This window comes from Rhagoletis pomonella, unplaced genomic scaffold (assembly GCF_013731165.1).
Source record: "Rhagoletis pomonella isolate Grant_MI unplaced genomic scaffold, Rhpom_1.0 Rhpom_scaffold_00007, whole genome shotgun sequence".
NCBI lineage: Eukaryota > Metazoa > Arthropoda > Insecta > Diptera > Tephritidae > Rhagoletis > Rhagoletis pomonella.
In genome coordinates, this window is record NW_023458561.1 from 20,358,919 (window position 1) to 20,364,918 (window position 6,000).

Sequence of the window (6,000 nt, forward strand, 5' to 3'; positions counted from 1 at the left end):
ATATAACTACATACAAATGATAGCCGTTTTCGCTTTTCTGTAACGTAATACTCTTTTTGATAATTGATAGTAGTTGCAAATTTTTAAGGCAGGTATCGCTAATGTGCAGTCATGTTGAATGCATCTATCGGAGCAGTTTCATTATAAATGTAACAAAAAAATGCCGCTGAGGCGCATTTTAGGGAAGGTATCTTAAATGTGCACTTAATCACAAAGGCTGCAAAGCAAAATAAACTGTATTTGATTTGATACAGAATTTCCCATGCTACCACTTTGCTATGGGGGGCTCTCGCACTCTTGTAAATTTGGAATAGTAGTTTTGCATTTCGTGTAATCTGTGCATCGCGAAAGACTTCAAGAATATCCCTAATATATTAATGAACATACCGCCTGATACTTCTTCTTCTTATTCTTTGGCGCTGTAACCGCTTAAGCGATTTTGGCCGAGTTCAACAAAGCACGCCACTCCTCCTCCACCTGGTCTTTCCATCGCAGCGGGGGCCTCCCTGTTCCTTTGCTACCACCAGTGGGTTCCGAGTTGAATAATTTCAGAGCTGGAGCGTCGGTATCCATTCGAATGACATGGCCAAGCCAGCAGAGCCCCTGTATTTTACTTCGCTGCACTATGTCCATGCCGTTGTAAAGCTTATCGTTCCGTCGTCTGCGGTACTCGCCGTCGCCAACGCGTAAAGGCCCGTAAATCTTCCACAAAATCCTTATCTACATCGAATACTACAAAAGCCGCCTCATCGGATGTTGTCATTGTCCATGCTTCTGCGCCATATACTAGCACGGGCATTATGAGTGACTTATAGAGCGCGGTTTTCGTACGTCGAGAGAGTACTTTACTCCTGAATTGCCTACTCCATCCAAACTAGCACTTGTTGGCAAGAGTGATTCAGCGTTGGAATTCTCGAAATTCTCTACTTTCCCGAAATTATAACTGTCACCAGGGACGTGGGTGCCAAGGCGTGAATGTCCTGACCAGGGGCGCACCCAGGAATATATTTTAAGGGGGGTTTTATATTTCTGAATATATATCACCGGAAAATACTGAAAATTTGCTTCAGATAATACGCTCTTTAAAATACATTCATGCAAGTTTTATGTACAGTATGTAATAAATAAATAAACGTTTTAAAATCCATAAACTGCACTTTATTTACATAAGATTAACAGAACTCAAACACTTTTAACCAACTTCAAAAAAAGAGGAGGTTATCAATAAGCCGGAATACATAACTTTTGACCACGTGAACCGATTTCAATAATCCTTTTTTTTATTGGAAAGATGGTACCCGTAATTTGGTTTAGAGATCCGATGATTGGATCATGAAGAAATTAACGGTACCCTTAAATTTGAAGTCGGTTGTGTTCTTTCCTTGAAAACTGCTTGTTTAATAAAAAGTTCTATAAACTCAAGATGCGCTCACCTTTTAAAAGTACCTAATAAAAAATTTTAAAAGAGTCAGTAAAAATAAACTTATTGATTCCATAAATTTTTGCACTTTTATGCTAATTTTTTCGATTTCTGCTTTCTGGTTTTCGATAGAGATGGTGAGTTTTCACGATTGCTAAATTTTTTTAATATTTCGAATACCGAAAAAATTAACTGAACTCTCAAGAAAAACGAAAAATTCATATAAAATGACGGACGAGAAATGGAAAAGAAATTTTCTTCTACCAAAATTTCTTAAATCAGTTTGCACCTCTCAAGAGAAAAATGCTCGTATATTTATTTCCTCATAGAAATTTACAGCAAAAGCAAAGCGCTTTTTCAGGCAACAGAAATTATAATAAATATTTCTTATAATTTCCTTGAGAGCTGGATTCTTAGCTTTAAGATACGGTTTGTATTTGAATTAGCTTTAGGGGGGGTTTGAACCCCAAAACCCACCCCTTGTGTGCGCTAATGGTCCTGACTATTTGTTTTATGACAGGAGATACTACTTCGTCTTGTCCTCGTTTACCACCAAGCCCATTCGCTTTGCTTTCTTATCCAGCTTGGAAAAGGCATAACAAATTTCGCAATTTTGTTACCGATGATGTCGATGTCATCGGCATAAGCCAGCAATGGCACGCTCTTGTAGTAAATTGTTCCTGAACGGTTCAGTTCTGCAGCTCTTATTATCTTCTCGAACATCAGATTAAAGAAGTCACATGTAAGGGAGTCGCCCTGTCTGAAACCCCGCTTGAAGTCGGGCATGCATTCATATGACCATATGCATAAGAGTTGATGCATTGACCATATCAACTCCTCGCCACCGTACAAATGTGCATATTATATATATGTACATAAACCTAGGTTTTTTTTAATGTGGTTTTTGAAAATGTTGGCACGCATCCCCTGTTTTTGTATGAAAGTAAAGAACTTTTTTATGTGGATTTTTTTATGCGACTTTCTGAGGAACGTATATACCACATAAAAAAATACCTAAGTTTTCATGTGTGTGTGCATATCAATGCATAATACGCGAAAACTTTTTTGTGATATCGTCAGATCTGTACCGTTCGTTCTATTTTACAAAATGGGGTATCAAATTAAATTTTATTTTTCCAAAAAGGGTTGCCACCTGTTAAAAAATTATACAAATTATTTATAAGTTAAATAAAATACTACAACATAAGTATCGATCGAAATGGTTTTGAAAAGGCTTTATTTCTTAATTGTATGTATGAGGGCTGCCACCAGTTTACAACGTTAAATTGAATGTATGCAATAAGTAAATACATTCCTGCTATATAGATATCATTCAAAATTGCTTTGAAAAAGCTTTGGTCCCAAACCACCTGTAGGAGGGTTGCCACCTGTTTGATAAATTAAATCCAACTCCAACTAAGAGAACTAAATAATTTAAATATGTTTTATGATAAGGGTGTCAGGCGAAAAACTTGTAAAAAAGGTTTTGATTTGAAAATATTTTGAACAGTGTTACCATCTGTTTACAAAGTTAAACTGAATGCTTACAATGGGTTAAATGATATGGGTATCAGTCAAAATGGCCTTGAAAGAACTTTATTTCTAAACTGCATACAAGGAGCGTTGCCACCTGTTTTCAAAATGCATTTACAAAATTGAAATAAGTGTCCCGATATGAATGTCCTTGAAAAAGGTTGTGGTTTGAAAATAAAATAATAACAATAATTAAAAATATTTTGAAAAAAGTTGCAACACGTTTGCAAAGTTAAATTCAATGTATACAATAGGTTAAATGAATTACTACAATATGGATGTTAATCAAAACGGCATTGAAAGACCTTTACCTGTAGGAGCGTGCCACCTGTTTAAAAAAAGTACAACCTCAATTAAGGCAATAAGAAAATTTAAATATGTATCCCGATAAGACGAAAGAGGTTGTTGGTTGAAAATATTTTGAAGAGGGTTGCCACCTATTTACAAAGTTGAATTTTTATGCGATACTTTTAATAAATTACTTAGGTATCAATCAAAATTATTTTGAAGCGACTTTATTTCTAAACTACACGTAGGAAAATTACGTATTCTACGTTTAAGATTAGGGGCTGTGACTTCGACACAGCCCGCAGGTCAAAACGAAGGCGCTGGACTGATACTTTTTTTAATATATATTTTGCATTTTTTACAGAATCTGAACACAAAATCCATGACGATGAAAACTCGTTTTGAAAATGCAGTAACCATTTAAAATACAAGGACATACCATTGGTACGAACCAGTCAGTACGGAATGGATTAGAACTATATTATTTTCGAATGATAAAAATTCAGTTAACACATTTTTTTTTTTTTTTTTCAAAGAAAACGAAGCGGCAGAACACAATTTTAGACTCAATATTAACCAATTTCTTTGTTGATTTTTGTTTCTAAGTGATGAAACATATGCTTTGTTTTTTGTGATGGTATGCATTCGTATGATTATTTTGATCTGTAGGTATCTAATATATCATTTCAACTGGAATACCCAGACGATGAGGTAGCAAAAGAAAGACACTTCCATCCATGCCTATCTTTCCGCACATAGTAGCGTATCGTCGTTCTGCAAAACCCCTTAATTGACAGTTTTTTCCAAAAATTGGATTTGCTCACCGAAGCTCTTGGCTCAAGCCTTATCGATTGCTTTATACATAATTAGAAGAGAGAATCATTTTGAAATATGAGTGTTTTACTCTCCACAAAATAATTTATACAACCTCACATACGCGGTTTTGCATTATGTTGATACGCGGTTATGTACTTTAAACGACGATATACATAATACTTACAAAGCTCATACGGAATTCTATTTCCATTTCCACTAATTAACTCAGAAATACGCCTTGGCATTTAGATGAACATTTGTACGCGAACGAACGGCGAACAACAGTAGTAAGACCGCTGATAACCGTCGCGAAATCCTGTTTTCCCGCTGGAGTACGCGTGCGCGCACCGCATGTGGGCCGACTTGGCAACGGAGGCTACTGTCTGGCGGTCGTTGCCATTGTAGTCAAGCAGTCAGTCACTGCGCTAATCATCCATACAAAGTGCATATCTACTGATACTATATTATGTACATACGTACATATGTATGTATGTAGGTATGTGTATTTCTAGTATATGCAGTCAGACATCGATTCAAAACACAGAGCGTCAAACATCCCCAAGGCGCGTCATATCATCACTTTTCTTATTGTCAATTTTGCGTAGCTGTCACCAGAGAGCTCTGCAAACCAAAAGAGTAACAACAACATAGGCGAACATAAGACTGATGACGACTTGCAATCTGGCTGGAAGTGTGGCATAAAATAGTTGTTTTCATTTTTCCATTGCGTGATTTCTTTCGATTTCGCTGCAAACAGCAGGCTTACCAACGAAAACAATTACAGCAGCACTGAAGTGTTCAATAAAACCAATTAAAAATAATAGTGTAGTGTAGATAGTAGACAGTAGAAAAAGTGAAGGAAGCAAAATCAATTTGTGTACAGCATCTCAGCGAAATTGCAGTGGGTGGTACATAGGTGGGAAAGTGAGAGGCGGTGAATTTTCGCCGTGGTTGCCTCGGAAGTGTCTGGCGCAATTTAGGCATGCAATTCACATTGAATTGTTGCTAATTGAACGCAAATCATTTTTAACGTTTGGAGATTCACGCTATAAAAGTTGGGTTATAGCTAATACACATGTTTTTGAAAGCGTCATCCATATTTTCAATTAATTTTACGATAGTCAGTGATCTCTATACTTTCAAGCACTTACGCGAAAAAATTCCATATACAAAGTCATACCAGAGATGAGAGCTGCTTCATGCGGACTTCTGTCAGGAATTGATTTCCAATCCGGGTTCGGGCCCAATGCCCGCCCGGGAAGAAGGATGCGGAGCAACCTGGCTGCAAGGTGTTGTACAATCGACGAAAAACGATTGATGGAGTTCACTGATCTAAAGACGGTTAAGTGGCCGAAACAGCAGCCATTGGTGGGTCATTCCGATACCAAGAACTGGCTGTCATGGGATTGGAGTTACACCGTAACTGTCATCCCTTGAATCACCTTCACCACTACACTAGCTATCCAATTGTAAAGTTCAGAAAAACTTGGTTTCGTCAATACCCAGTCGACTGCCAAATAGTGTTATTGCCATTTACCTAATACAAATACCTAAAAAAAAGTTCCCACACGTTTTATGTATGTACATACATATGTAAGATTTAATTTTCTTTATTTTACATTGAAATTCAAATTAAGCTGACATTAATGCTCGTAAAACGCAGCTTCTAATTAATTCGGTGACAATTACAACTCTAATTCAAATTAGTCTACACCGCTGTGGTGCTATAAATCTATTTGCCACATTTCAAGGTACACTGCATTTAAAATTAACAAACTTTTTATAAAATCCGTTCATAGTTTCAATCTTATGTATAGATAATAGCGGTATGCTAATTTATGCATGAAAATAGGCACTTAAATGTTGCTCGACTGCAACGCCCACAAATGGAACATACACCTTACTTGAACTATGTATGTACCAAGGGCGTAGCCAGTAAGGAG